Genomic DNA, 16,114 nt, shown 5'->3' with positions numbered 1-16,114 from the left:
TCGAATGAACAAAATGTTGAATCATTGTGGGTGGAGATTAGAGATAGTAAGGGGAAAAAGTCACTGGTGGGCGTAGTTTATAGGCCCCCAAATAATAACTTCACGGTGGGGCGGGCAATAATCAAGGGAATAATGGAGGCATGTGAAAAAGGAACGGCAGTAGTCATGGGGGATTTTAACCTACATATCGATTGGTCAACTCAAATCGCACAGGGTAGCCTGGAGGAGGAATTCATAGAATGCATACGGGATTGTTTCTTAGAACAGTATGTTACAGAACCTACAAGGGAGCAAGCTATCTTAGATCTGGTCCTGTGTAATGAGACAGGAAAAATAAACGATCTCCGAGTAAAAGATCCTCTCGGAATGAGTGATCACTGTATGGTTGAATTTGTAATACAGATTGAGGGTGAGGAAGTTGTGTCATAAACGAGCGTACTATGCTTAAACAAAGGGGACTACAGTGGGATGAGGGCAGAGTTGGCTAAAGTAGACTGGGAACACAGACTAAACGGTGGCACAATTGAGGAACAGTGGAAGACTTTTAAGGATCTCTTTCATAGTGCGCAACAAAAATATATTCCAACGAAAAAGAAGGGTGGTAAGAGAAGGGATAACCAGCCGTGGATAACCAAGGAAATAAAGGAGAGTATCAAATCAAAGACCAATGCGTATAAGGTGGCCAAGGTTAGTGGGAAACTAGAGGATTGGGAAAATTTTAAACAACAGCAAAGAATGACTAAAAAAGCAATAAAGAAAGGAAAGATAGATTACGAAGGTAAACTTGCGCAAAACATAAAAACAGATAGCAAAAGCTTTTACAGATATATAAAATGGAAAAGAGTGACTAAAGTAAATTAGAAGATGAGAAGGGGGATTTAATAATGGGAAATGTGGAAATGGCTGAGACCTTAAACAATTATTTTGCTTCGGTCTTCACAGTGGAAGACACAAAAACCATACCAAAAATTGCTGGTCACAGGAATGTGGGAAGGGAGGACCTTGAGACAATCACTATTACTCGGTGGGTAGTGCTGGACAGGCTAATGGGACTCAAGGTAGACAAGTCCCCTGGTTCTGATGAAATGCATCCCAGGGTATTAAAAGAGATGGCGGAAGTTATAGCAGATGCATTCGTTATAATCTACCAAAATTCTCTGGACTCTGGGGAGGTACCAGCGGATTAGAAAGCAGCTAATGTAACGCCTCTGTTTAAAAAAGGGGGCAGACACAAGGCAGGTAATTATAGGCCGGTTAGTTTAACATCTGTAGTGGGGAAAATGCTTGAAACTATCATTAATGAAGAAATAGCGGACATCTAGATAGGAATAGTGCAATCAAGCAGACGCAGCATGGATTCATGAAGGGGAAATCATGTTTAACTAATTTACTGGAATTCTTTGAGGATATAACGAGCATGGTGGATAGAGGTGTACCGATGGATGTGGTGTATTTAGATTTCCAAAAGGCATTCGATAAGGTGCCACACAAAAGGTTACTGCAGAAGATAGAGGTACGCGGAGTCAGAGGAAATGCATTTGCATGGATAGAGAATTGGCTGGCGAACAGAAAGCAGAGAGTCGGGATAAATGGGTCCTTTTCGGGTTGGAAATCGGTGGTTAGTGGTGTACCACAGGGATCGGTGCTGGGACCACAACTGTTTACAATATACATAGATGACCTGGAAGAGGGGGCAGAGTGTAGTGTAACAAAATTTGCAGATGACACAAAGATTAGTGGGAAAGCGGGTTGTGTAGAGGACACAGAGAGGCTGCAAAGAGATTTAGATAGGTTAAGCGAATGAGCTAAGGTTTGGCAGATGGAATACAATGTCGGAAAGTGTGAGGTAATCCACCTTGGGAAAAAAAACAGTAAAAGGGAATATTATTTGAATGGAGAGAAATTACAACATGCTGAGGTGCAGAGGGACCTGGGGATCCTTGTGCATGAATCCCAAAAAGTTAGTTTGCAGGTGCAGCAGGTAATCAGGAAGGCGAATGGAACGTTGGCCTTCATTGCGAGAGGGATGGAGTACAAAAGCAGGGAGGTCCTGCTGCAACTGTATAGGGTATTGGTAAGGCCACACCTGGAGTACTGCGTGCAGTTTTGGTCACCTTACTTAAAGAAGGATATACTGGCTTTGGAGGGGGTACAGAGACGATTCACTCGGCTGATTCCGGAGATGAGGGGGTTACCTTATGATGATAGATTGAGTAGACTGGGTCTTTACTTGTTGGAGTTCAGAAGGATGAGGGGTGATCTTATAGAAACATTTAAAATAATGAAAGGGATAGACAAGATAGAGGCAGAGAGGTTGTTTCCACTGGTCGGGGAGACTAGAACTAGGGGGCACAGCCTCAAAATACGGGGGAGCCAATTTAAAACCGAGTTGAGAAGGAATTTCTTCTCCCAGAGGGTTGTGAATCTGTGGAATTCTCTGCCCAAGGAAGCAGTTGAGGCTAGCTCATTGAATGTATTCAAGTCACAGATAGATAGATTTTTAACCAATAAGGGAATTAAGGGTTACGGGTAAGTGGAGCTGAGTCCACGGCCAGATCAGCCATGATCTTATTGAATGGCGGAGCAGGCTCGAGGGGCTAGATGGCCTACTCCTGTTCCTAATTCTTATGTTCTTATGTTCTTATGTATGTAAGATGGCGTCGTTTTCAGGCAGAGCTGCTTACGCGAAACCTGCTGCTGCTCAAAGTCCGACAACTGGTTCGAACCAGATTTCACCCTGTTGGCATTGTGGGGGCAATCATCAGCCTCATCAGTGTCAGTTTAGACAATACTCATGCAATGGGTGTTCGAATGTGGGGCATCTTCACAGGATGTGTCCAAACGGAGCAAGCGTGGTGCGGCTCACCACGTGGTTGATGAGGATCAGTTCAGTGATGGCCTGGATACGCAACCCGAGGAGGAAGTGCATGGACTGTATTCATTCCTGAGCAAGAGCCAGCCAATAATCATTAATGTGAAGCTGAATGGCATGCCTGTATCAATGGAGCTGGACACGGGTGCGAGCTAGTTGCTAATGAGCCAAACGACATTCGACAGGCTGCGGGACGCTAAGGCTGCGAAACTGAAGCTGAGTCCAGTCAATGCCAGGTTGCGTACTTATATTAAGGAACTCATACCAGTGCTCAGCAGTGCAGCAATCGAGATGTCATATGACGGTGTGGTTCACGAGCTACCATTATGGATCATCCCAGGTAATGGTCCAACGCTGTTCGGCAGGAATTGGCTCGAGAAAATCAAGCTGAACTGGAATTATGTCATGATGTTGACCTTGGTGGATGATACTTCGTGTGCTCAAGTATTGAAAAAGTTTCCTTCTTTGTTTGAACCGGGCATTGGTAATTTTACGGGAGCCAAGATGCAGATTCACCTGGACTCTAATGCAAGGCTTGTCTATCAGACTCCAACATGAAGGGATCATTACACTGGTCGAGTTTAACGAGTGGGCTAGTCCCATTGTTCCTGTGTTGAAGAGTGATGGCACTGTCAGGATTTGTGGAGACTACAAGGTTATGATTAACCGATTTTCGAAACAGGATCAGTATCCGTTACCAAGAGTTGATGACCTGTTCGCCATGCCAGCTGGTGGAAAGTCATTCATAAAACTGGATCTGACATCGGCCTATATGACCCAGGAGCTTGTTGACACTTCGAAATAACTCACCTGCATCAACACCCATAAAGGACTGTTCATCTATAACAGGTGTCCTTTTGGGATTTGTTCGGCTGCAGCCATATTTCAGAGGAATATGGAGAGTTTACTGAAGTCCATTCCTAAAACTGCCGTGTTTCAAGATGACATTCTGATCACAGGTTGCGACACTGCTGAAAATCTGAACAATCTTGAAGAAGTCCTACAATGTCTGGACAAAGTGGGACTCGGGCTGAAACGCTCGAAGTGTGTATTCATGGCACCTGAAGTCGAATTCCTCGGGAGGAAGATTGCTGCTGATGGCATCAGGCCCACTGATTCGAAAACCGAGGCCATCAAAAATGCACCCAGGCCTCAGAATGTGACAGAGCGTTCATTCCTTGGGCTACTCAACTACTTTGGGAATTTCTTACCCAGATTGGGCACTTTACTAGAGCCACTGCATGTGTTACTAAGAAAAGGTGACAACTGGGTCTGGGGTGCGTCTCAAGATAGCGCCTTTGAGAAAGCCAAGAATCTGCTATGTTCAAACAAGTTGCTTGTTCATTATGATCCGTGTAAGCACCTTGTATTGGCCTGTGATGCTTCATCATATGGGGTTGGCTGCGTACTCCAACAAGCAAATGAATCCGGCAAGCTACAACCTATTGCTTATACTTCGAGGTCTGTCTAAAGCGGAAAGAGCTTACAGTATGGTAGAGAAAGAAGCTTTGGCCTGTGTGTATGGGGTAAAAAAAATGCACCAGTACCCGTTTGGTCTTTGTTTTGAACTAGAAACGGATCACAAGCCACTCATTTCATTGTTTGCAGAAAACAAAGGTATTAATACCAATGCATCATCCCGCATTCAAAGGTGGGCGCTGACATTGTCTGCCTATGATTACGTCATCCGTCATAGACCTGGTACTGAGAATTGTGCCGATGCACTGAGTCATCTGCCCTTACCCACAACTGAGATAGAGACGCCTCAACCTGCGGATCTACTGTTAATAATGGATGCTTTTGAGAGTGAAGAAACCCCTGTCACTGCTCAACAAGTTAGGATCTGGACCAGCCATGACCCTATTTTATCGGTTGTGAAACGGTGTGTACTCAGTAGTGATTGCTCTGCCATACCTATGGAGATGCGTGAGGAGACTAAACCTTACAACCGTCGCAAGGATGAGCTGTCCATTCAGTCAGACTGTTTACCGTGGAGTAATTGTGTAATCATGCCTAAGAAAGGCTGATAAAAATTTGTACATGAACTTCATAGCACTCATCCTGGTATTGACTCTGATCTGGAATCATGCGTGCATCAGTGCAATACTTGCATGCAGCTAAGTAAAGTACCAGCGGAATCTCCGCTGAGTCTTTGGTCATGGCCATCCAAACCATGGTCGCGGATCCACATTGATTTTGCGGCCCGTTCCTGGGAAAGATGTTTTTTGTCGTAGTAAATGCATATTCTAAATGGATAGAGTGTGTTATTATGCCATCCAGCACGTCTACAGCTACCATTGAGAGCCTTCGTATCATGTTTGCTACTCATGGTTTGCCTGACATTGTTGTGAGCGACAACGGATCTTGCTTCACAAGTCTTGAGTTCCAGGAGTTCACGAAACTCAATGGCATCAGACATGTGAGATCAGCTCCATTCAAGCCTGCTTCTAATGGTCAAGCAGAGCATGCCATTCAAATGATCAAGCAAAGTATGAAACGTATAACTCAGGGCTCACTGCAGAGACGGTTGTCATGTATATTGCTCAGTTACACGTCAAGACTTCATACGCTTACTGGAGTTCCTCCTGCTGAACTACTGATGAAGAGAACTCTTAAGATCAGGCTTTTTCTTGTTTATCCTGATTTGAATGATTTTGTTGAAAACAAATGTCAAAGTCAGCAATGGCGTCATGTTCGTATTGCCATGTCACGTGACACCTCGGTCAACGATCCGGTTTATCTACTGAACTATGGTCAAGTTCCAAGGTGGATCACTGGCACTGTTACAGCCAAGGAGGGTAACAGAGTGTTTATTGTCGTGCTCAAGAATGGGCAAACATGCAGGAACACCTTGACCAGGTTAAACTGCGGCACACGGATGAACTGGAACCAAGTGAGGAAGATGCAGTCAGTGACCAACCAGCCATTGTTCACTCATCAGAGGACTCTGCTGACATTACTGACTCAGAATGCTCGCCCAGAGCCAAAATTGAACTGAGACGATCAACTCGTGAGAGGAAAGCCCAAGACTGTCTTAATTTATAAAAAGACTGTTGTTAAGATTTTAAAAGGGGCATGTTGTTATGCATTAATGCTTGGAGTGGGTCATCAGACACCAGAGGGCGTCGCGGTCGGAGGTCATCGGGCTGTATGCACGTGGCATGTGTGCTTGGTCACCTGTATATAAGCTGGGTGTCTTTGTCATGCAGACATTCTCGGGCTGGAATAAAGATGGATCAGGTTGCACCTGAGTGAGTTTACAGCAACCAGACTCTTGAGTCATTACAGGAAGAGAGGGTCAAGGCACTAGTGAGCAGACATGCTGCCTTCCCTGTGGCCTCCGGTACTGCTAATCCCACTGTGGGCAGCATGGGTAAGTGAAGGCCTTCCTTTAATACTATCACTCCCTGAAAGCGGCAGCGCCTACTGTGCGTTTCCTTATGAAAATGTGCAAGTTGCAACCTGCATGCGTCAATTCCCTATCTCCCCCTCATGGCAGCCCTTGTGCCATTTATGCTTGCAGATGAGAGGCCGAGTGTTAGCCAAGTCGAGGGTCCTAGTGCTGGTGCGAGTGGGAGGGCAAGGCAGAACGACAGCCTTAAAGGCAGTGGCAGCCGAGGCCAGGGAGAGGATGATGACAACATTGAGAGGCCAAGCCTGGAGGACAGCCAAGAGGGCACTGACAGCCATGACCATCCTGACACCCTGGAGGACATTGGGGGTGCAAGCCTGGATGACACCCTGAAGGCCACTCCATCTGTTGGCGCCATGTTGGGTGAGGCGGAGGAAGAGGGGGACACTGCTGGCAGCACCACGTCACTACTTCCTACACTCACACACACCAGCTCAGATACTGGGAGTACACAGTCCAATCAGTTAGACATAGCAGAGTGGTCTGTACTTGGTGTTGCATCAGGGCCTAGCAGTTTGCAGCATGGTGAAGGGCAAAGGGAACCTCGGGTTTCATCTCTCCGGGGGGCGAGTGCGCAAGCGAGTTCTGCTGAAGAGGACTCAGACGAGCCCATCAATGGTGGGGCTTATGAAAGAAGGGTGGAGGCCATGCATTCCCAGAGGTTGGGGGCAGTGGCAACGGTGCCCGAGAGGCTGTCGGAAGTGGTGAGGAGTGTGAAGGAGTCCGCTTCCCGCATTATCGGAAGCTCTGCGCACACCATGGAACCCATCATTGTCCATGTGCAGATGATGGTAGACTCCCAGATTGACCGTGCGGATCCAGTTGTGATGCCACGACTCATTGGGGATGTAGCAGCTGCCATTATAGCACAGGCACAAATGAACGAGCATCGCTGTGCTGCTTTGAACAGGATGGCCACGGCCCTGGAAGCTCAGAATGCTCTTATGCACTCTGGGCAACACGCCACGGAGCATCTTACTGCTGTCATCTCTGGTGGCATTGACACTGTAGCTGCTCTCATGCAGTCTCAGCTGGATGCCACATGAGATCTCAGTTTTGCCTTCTCAGCTGAGTCCATCATAGGCCAGGGGGGACCTCCGGTGTGGCACTGCAGCACCAACTTGAGCTCCCTCAGATTGGTGCCGGTGCTGATGTGCTGCCCCCGAGTGGCACAGTCTCCTCGGACCAGGATGATGTCCTATCTCAGGATCACATCATCCCTGACCCCAGACCTGGCATTCCGCCATTGCCTCCAAGCATGGAGTCGCCCGAGCCAAGGACGACTGAACCCTCTGAGGAGGGTGCTAACCAGTCTGCAACCGGCCCTTCCAGGGCCAGAGCTGGTTGAGGGCGTCCTAGAAGGGCATCTGTGGCTTCTACACATGAAAGACAGCAGTCGTCCCAAACCCATGAAGCAGCCACAGGAGAGACACTGTGGCGTAGTAGCAGAATACATTTGCATAAGAGGGGTTATATGTAGATGCACAAGGGTGAGAAATGATTATGTGTATGTTTTTTGCACCTTTCTTTTGTAATGTATGTATGCCTGGATTTACCTGCCACCAGGGGAAGGGACCATCAGAGGTCACTGGGCCACAGACACACACGTGCAGCCCTTGTATATCAAGAAAGCCTCCATGTTTAATCCACACTTTGAGAGCTAATAAAGTAGAGTCAGGTCGCACCTGATTGAGTTCACGGTACTAAGTCTATTGAGTTACTCGATACGTAACATTTGGCGACAAGGCACAATACAAACTTTCACGCACCAAAAAAAATAAATACCGTTGAAATCCTGGAGCGATTCGTGGAGGGAGAAGACTGGGAGGATTTTACAGATCGCCTCGACCAGTACTTCGTGGCCAACAAGATGAATGAAGACGCTGATGCAGTTAGGCGCAGGGCAATTTTCCTCATGGTTTGTGGTCCAAAAATCTATAGCCTCATAAAGAATCTGCTCTCGCCTGCACGTCCAACGGAAAAGACCTATGAGGAATCATGTGCTCTGATTTGGGACCATCTCAAACTTAAAGAAGGCATCATTATCTCGAGATATCGCTTTACAAGCATGTTCGTTCTCAGGTCCAAGACGTGGCGGAATTTGTTGCCGACCTGAGACGTCTCGCCGGGCCGTGTAAGTTTGGAACTGCGTTGGAAGACATGCTGCACGACATCTTTGTAATAGGCATAAACCACGAGGTGATCCTGTGGAAGCTGCTGGCTGGGAGACGCTGGATCTGAGCAGGGCCATCACGATAGCCCAGGCTTGCCTGACCACGGTCGATAGTATAAAGCAGATATCCTCACAGAATCGGAACTCCACGGCAAGTACTGTGCACCAGATTGTGTCGTCAGTTGGCAGAGCTGCACCTGGCAGGGCCTACCCAACTGTGTTTGCGAAACCTGTAGCTGCTCGAAGTCCGTCATTGGGTATGAATCCGATTTCACCCTGTTGGCATTGTGGGGGCAATCATCGGCCTCATCAGTGCCGTTTCAGGCAGTATATTTTTGAGGCTGTGCGAAAATGGGGCGCCTTCAGCGGATGTGTCCGCAGCTCAGCAAGTGTGCTGCAACACACCACGTGGATGATCATGACCGATCCGGAGTGGATCCGGCAATGCAACCCGAGATACCCGAGGAGGATGTGTATCGTGTACATTCGTTCCTGACAAAGAGCCAACCGATAATGATTGAAGTAAAATTGAATGGCGTGCCGGTATCTATGGAATTAGACACGGGTGCGAGTCAGTCAATTATAGAAACATAGAAACATAGAAAATAGGTTCAGGAGTAGGCCATTCGGCCCTTCTAGCCTGCACCGCCATTCAATGAGTTCATGGCTGAACATTCAACTTCAGTACCCCATTCCTGCTTTCTCGCCATACCCCTTGATCCCCCTAGTAGTAAGGACCTCATCTAACTCCTTTTTGAATATATTTAGTGAATTGGCCTCAACAACTTTCTGTGGTAGAGAATTCCACAGGTTCACCACTCTCTGGGTGAAGAAGTTCCTCCGCATCTCGGTCCTAAATGGCTTACCCCTTATCCTTAGACTGTAACCTCTGGTTCTGGACTTCCCCAACATTGGGAACATTCTTCCTGCATCTAACCTGTCGAACCCCGTTATGAGCCAGAGGACTTTCAAAAAGCTGTGGGACACCAAGGCCGTGAAACCCAAGCTGAGTCCAGTAAATGCAAAATTGCATACAAAACCAAAGAGCTCACACCAGTGATTTGGCAGTGCAGCAGTCAAGGTGTCGTACGATGGGGCGGTTCATGATCTATCACTGTGGATCTTTCTAGGCAATGGTCCAACGCTGTTCGGCAGGAGTTGGCTCGAAAAAATAAAGTGGAACAGGAACGATATTGTCATCGGTGGATGGTGCTTCGTGTGCTCAAGTGCTCAGCATATTTCCTTCGCTGATTGAACCGGGCATCGGCAACTTCACGGGAGCCAAGGTGCAGATCCACCTGGACGCGATGCAAGATCCATCCCATACATGATGAGGGAGAAGGTCGAAATCGAACTGGACAGACTCCAATGTGAAGGGGTCATTTCATCGGCCGAATTTAACGAATGGACTAGTCCCATTGTTCCTGTGCTGAAGAGTGATGGCAGGACTTGTGGAGACTACAAGGTTACGATCAATCGAGTTTCGAAACAGGATCAGTACCTGTTACTAAAGGCTGATAACCTGTTTTTAACGCTAGCTGGGGGAAAGTCGTTCACCAAATTGGATCTGACATCGGCCTATATGACACAGGAGCTTGTCGAATCGTCGAAGAAACTTACATGCATTAATACTCATAAGGGGCTGTTCATTTACAACAGGTGTCCTTTCGGAATTCGCTTGGCTGCAGCCATATTTCAGACAAACATGGAGAGTTTACTGAAGTCCGTCCCAAGAACCATGGTGTTCCAAGACGACATTCTGGTCACAAGTCGTGACACTGACGAACACCTGCACAATCTGGAAGAGGTTCTACATCGTCTGGACAAAACAGGGCTCAGGCTGAAACATTCAAAGTGCGTCTTTATGGTACTGGAAGCCTAATTCCTGGGAAGGAAGATTGCTGCAGACGGCATTGGGCCTATGGACTCAAAAACAGAGGCCATCAAAAATGCACCCAGACCCCAGAATGTGACGGAGCTGCATTTGTTCCTTGGTCTTCTCAACTACTTTGGGCATTTCTTACCTAAATTGAGCATATTATTAGAGCCACTGCACATGCTGCTCAGAAAAGGCGACAACTGGGTTTGTGGTGTATCTCAAGACAGGGCCTTCGAGAAGGCTAGAAATCTGCTTTGTTCCAACAAATTGTTGGTACATTATGACCCGTGCAAGCATTTAGTATTGGCCTGTGATGCTTCATCACATGGGATTGGTTGCGTGCTCCAACAATCCAATGAGCCGGGCAAACTACAACCCATTGCGTACACATCGAGAAGCATGTCTAAAGCGGAAAGAGCCTACGGGATGTTAGAGAAAGAAGCTTTAGCCTGCATATATGGGGTTAAAAAGATGCACCAGTATCTGTTTGGGCTTCGTTTCAAGCTTGAAACCAATCACAAGCCGCTCATATCTTTGTTTTCAGAGCATAGAGGTATCAATACCAATGTGTCGTCCCGCATCCAGAGGTGGGCGCTGACATCATCTGCCAATGATTATGTCATTCGCCATAGACCTGGCACCGAGAATTGTGCCGAAGCATTAAGCCGTTTACCGTTGCCCACACCAGAGGTGGAAACGCCACAGCCCGCAGACCTACTGTTGGTCATGGATGCCTTTGAGAGTGAAGGGTCGCCTGTCACTGCTCAACAAATTATGACCTGGACCAGCCAGGATCCGATCTTATCAGTTGTAAAATGTTGTGTCCTTAGTGGTGATTGGTCGGCCATTCCCAGGGAAGTGTGTGATGAGACCAAACCTTACAACCGTCACAAAGACTATCCATTCAATCTGATTGTTTGCTATGGGGTAATCGTGTTGTTATGCCCAAGAAAGGCAGGGAGAGATTTGTACGGGATTTACACAGTACTCATCCCAGTATTGTGATGCTGAAGGCCATTGCCAGGTCTCACGTTTGGTGGCCTGGCATTGACTCTGATTTGGAGTAATATGGGCATCAGTGCAACACTTGCATGCAGTTAAGCAATGCACCAATGGAATCTCCGCTAAGTCTGTGGTCGTGGCCATCCAAACCATGGTCGAGGATCCACATCGATATGCGGGTCCTTTCCTGGGCAAAATGTTTTTGGTGGTGGTGGATGCGTATTCCAAATGGATAGAACGTGTAATCATGTCATTCAGCACATCCACAGCCACCATTGAGAGCCTTTGTGCCATGTTCGCCACTCATGGTCTGCCCGACATCGTTGTGAGCAACAACGGATCATGCTTCACGAGTTTGGAGTTTCAAGAGTTTATGAGACTCAATGGTATCAAGCACATAAGGTCAGCGCCATTCAAACCCGCGGCCAATGGTCAAGCGGAGCCTGAAACGCGTGACTCACGATTCTTTGCAGAATCGCTTGTCACGCATACTGCTTAGTCACAGGACGAGACCCCACACGCTTACCGGGTTCCCCCTGCTGAACTGTTGATAAAGAGAGGTCTCAAGACCAGGCTCTCGCTTGTCCACCCTGATCTTAACGATCACGTCGAAAACAGACGTCAACATCAGCAGTGGTATCATGATCACACTGCCGTGTCACGCGACATCTCTATTAATGATCCTGTGTATATGCTAAATTATGGTCAAGGCTCGAAGTGGGTTACTGGCACTGTTACGGCCAAGGAGGGTAACAGGGTGCTTATTGTCAGGCTCACTAATGGGCAAACATGCAGGAGGCGCATTGATCAGATGAAATTGCGGCACACAGACGAACCGGGACAATTGAAGAAGACACTATCAATGACCAACCAATTCATATTCAGCCATCAGAAGACCCTGCTGTTGTCAATGAATCTGGATCTTCAATCCCTGACATGGACACTGCCACTCCCATTAGATCGGCTACCCAGCCTCAAGACAGGAATGACTCGGAGAGCTCACCCAGATCTGGAATTGAACTGAGACGATCAACTAGGGAGCGGAAAGCCCCGGACCGTCTCAATTTATAAATAGGACTGATACCAAGATCTTGAGGGGGGGGGATGATGTAATATATGTATGGCTGGGTTTACCTGCCACCAGGGGGAGCTACCGTCGGAGGTCATTGGGCCACAGACACACACGTGCAGCCCTTGTATATAAAGAAAGCCTCCATGTTTAATCTTCACTTTGAGAGCTAATAAAGTAGAGTCAGGCCGCACCTGATTGAGTTCACGGTACTAAGCCTATTGAGTTATTGCATTGGCAACATCTTTATTTTATTTTGTGTTCCGATATCTAGGCAGGTATATCATTTGACTGTGGGCAATAATGTGTGTAGGGATTCATTGGGAGGGCCATGGAAATGCAAAGATGAAGGGTGAAGTGGGCATTAACTCATCGGAAATGAGCATCTTTGAGACAGGTCTGCACTTCCCTTACAGAGTTGGGGTGGCGATGACACCTCCTGGATGGCTGGAAACATGCATCCTGGTCCTCCTTCTCCTCCTGCGCCTCCTCCTTCTGCTGCTGCACCTCCTCCTGAGATGCTACTGCTAGATCGACCTCCAGCGGCTAGCCCCTCATAATTGGCAGATTGCGAAGCATGCAACAGATGACCATGAATAGGGAGACCCGCTCAGGCGAGTACTGCAACACTCCACCAGAGCAGTCCAGGCAATGGAACCTCTGCTTAAGGATCCCGATGCTCAATTATGCACCTGGTGGCTGAATGAGAGTCATTGTAGGCTTGCCGAAATGTTTGGAGTATCCCCCAGATTGGGGGGCACTTGACTTAACTCGTTAATTTTGTCTCCTATTAAAAGAGTTGTGGAACTGTTGAACAAAAAAAAACACAAAAAAGGGCCTTGAAAAATGTTTGGATTGTCCCCCAGATCGGAGGGCACTTGATTTAATGTTTACTTTTTCCTCCCCAAAAAGAGTTGTAGGCTTGCCGCGCAGCAGTCCTGGGATTTCGAAGGGGAGTCAGCAGCCAAGTGCACAGTGGTTAGCGCTTGTCTCCAAGCAGCCAGCTACAATCTTGGTTTGGGCCAGCAAACACACCAGGCACACTGGTCCGGTGCAGGATGAAGGCATCGGGGCTGCTGTCTGGGTACCGGGCATCAGCTGTCACGATCTTGTGCTGGTGCTCGCACACCACCTGCACGTTGAGGGAGTGGAATCCCTTTTGGTTGATGAACATCTCCGCATGGTTTGTGGTGCCCTCAATGCGACGTGTGTGCAGTCGATGGAGCTCTGAACCCTGGGGAACCCTGCAATGTGCAAAAATCTGGTCTGCCACTCCATCTGCTTCTCCCAGCTCAACAGGAAAGAAATGTATTTGAGCCTTCTCTTGTAGAGAGCATCTGTAACTTAACGGATGGAGCGATGGGCGGAGGACTGAGAAATGTTAAAGATGTCTGCAGTGGCAGATTGGAAAGAGCCAGTTGCATAGAAGTTTAGTGCGATGGTCACTTTTATTCCACGCTCAGAGCTGTCCTCAGCCTTGTCTGAGGCTGCAGATCTGGCCGCATGAGATTGCACAGCTTCTTGAGGATGTCCTTCCTGAATTGGAGGCTGCGGGGTCATTGGTCATCTGTGAGCTCCATGAAGGAAAACTGCTGCCTGTAGACTCTTTCACGATTGGGCCTTCTTCCCCCAACTCTTTGGTCGGCTCCTCCTATGGCAGCTGGCTGATTGCCTTCTCCCTCATGCTCGTCATGCTCCTCAGCCCCTGCAGCCTGCTGCTGGCAAGCATCTGCCTCATCTGTCTTCTTTGTATCTTGCCCACTTTCAGGTGTGGGGGATCAGCGAACCTGACCCTCCTCCTCATGCCAGCTCCTTCCTGGCCAACCTCTCTGACTTGAGGTTTGCCATTTCCACATCTTTTTCTTTGTTGGCCATCCACATGGATGGCTGCGTCCCTTGCCCGCTGCCTCTGGAGCCGTTGCTGACGGCGCCACCTTCTCCTGCGTGCCTCCCTGCCACGCACAATGTGCACAAGGCGTTCCCCTGCTAGCCTTGAGCACATTGCCTCTGCAAGCTCAACCTTCACAATTAGGTCTCTGTGGAGTAGCAATTGAGGACCCCAGGCCACTAGTATTCAATGCCGATATGATAAGGTCGAGTGGGAAACTTTCCAGAAGTCCGAAAAACTTTTCACAAAAAAATGAAGATTCACGAAACAGTCGTTTGACCTCCGCTGGCGGCCTTGAGCCGGCATAGTGCACCGACTCGAAAAGCTGTCGGGAGCACTGACAGATGGTGGGTCGACTTTTTTAAATGAATTTCCCTTCCGGGGTGGAGAGGCTGTGGTGCGCGCTCTGATGATGTCTTTAAGGCCGCATCTACAGGAGTGCGGCAGAAGTGGGGGGAGCAGGGTGGATGTTAACACCGCTGCAGAAACCCCCGAGGAGAATTTTGCTCGCGGTGGCCACTCGACTCCGCCACATGGCCGCTGCTTTCCAGCGGCAAGACGCCTTTTTGGAGCCTGAATTTTGGCCGCACTTAGTCTCTTATGAGAGCTTTGATAAATATATTGTCTAAATACGAGAAGTTCAGATATAGATAACATAATTTTAAGTTTACCAGCTATCAGCTGGTCAATTGATAGCAGTGGTAGACTGGCTCACCCACAGCAGAAGCTGTTACGTTATTACAAAGTAAAAAAAGAGTATTCAGATATGACTGCAAGAATGAGATAATTAGAATCTAGAAAATTTCTTGTGATGTTGCTCATGGGTAATTCAGCTTCTCATGTTATTTGCATCCTGCTACAGCCTAAATGCAACAATAATTTGCTCATTGCTGTAATACTGTAAATTTACTGAAGCAACATAACAACTAAACTATTGCACAGTTTATTGATTCTGAAAGATACAACCGCCATTCCCCATGATATAACATTTGTATTACTACTACCTTAAGTCCCCTAACATTACTTACCAGTAATTTGAAGATGAAGCTATCAACCTGCCCACTCCTTTTAAGGCACTTGTTAATGTACTGTCAGTGGGGATGTGAGCTGAATAAGCACACCATGAGGCTAATTAGAGGTCAATTACTGCCATTGGCAGCTAGATAATCCCCAATCCTTGAGAAAATGCAGAGTAAGCCCCAGGGGCTGGATTTTAGGCTTTTTTGTTTGCGGGGCAGGAAAGTTACCGGCCGGGAATAGGTTGCGCTTTAGTAAGAAAGTTTGGCCATCTGGACCCTGCACCAGGGTCTGCATTGCTGAGGGAGGCCTTGTACAACTTTGCAAACATAGGAAACTCACGAACTAAAGTGCCAGGCCGTGTGCGCTCTGAGAGAGGCTTTGGGGAGAGGGCGAAAACCTTCACAAAAACATTCCCAAAATATTTCACATGCCACCACAATACAAATCGTTAAAAAAATTAAAAGAACAAACACTTGCACTTACCTTTCCAGCACATTACCCTCCTCACCACCACCAGCACATGGCTGGACCGCTCTGGTTTCCCAGACGGTTATTGCGAGGCGCGATTCCAGGCGTATGGATCAGGTTCGAGTCAAAACTCGGACGGTGTCGCAACGAGAGGCGTGCACACCCGGCGCAGCTCTTCCCAGCGGTGCTGCTCAGTGCCGTCACAAAACCCGGCCCGAGGATTGCAACCAGATGCAGGAGAACTCACCGTCACATTTCAGCCGCTCCAAGACGAAACCCGGAGCGCAAAGGATTGGAAAATCCAGCCCCAGATCTCTCCACTGGGGAGAAG

This window comes from Pristiophorus japonicus, chromosome 5 (genome assembly GCF_044704955.1).
Source record: "Pristiophorus japonicus isolate sPriJap1 chromosome 5, sPriJap1.hap1, whole genome shotgun sequence".
In the NCBI taxonomy this organism is placed as follows: Eukaryota; Metazoa; Chordata; class Chondrichthyes; family Pristiophoridae; genus Pristiophorus; species Pristiophorus japonicus.
This window is presented reverse-complemented; position numbering follows the sequence as displayed.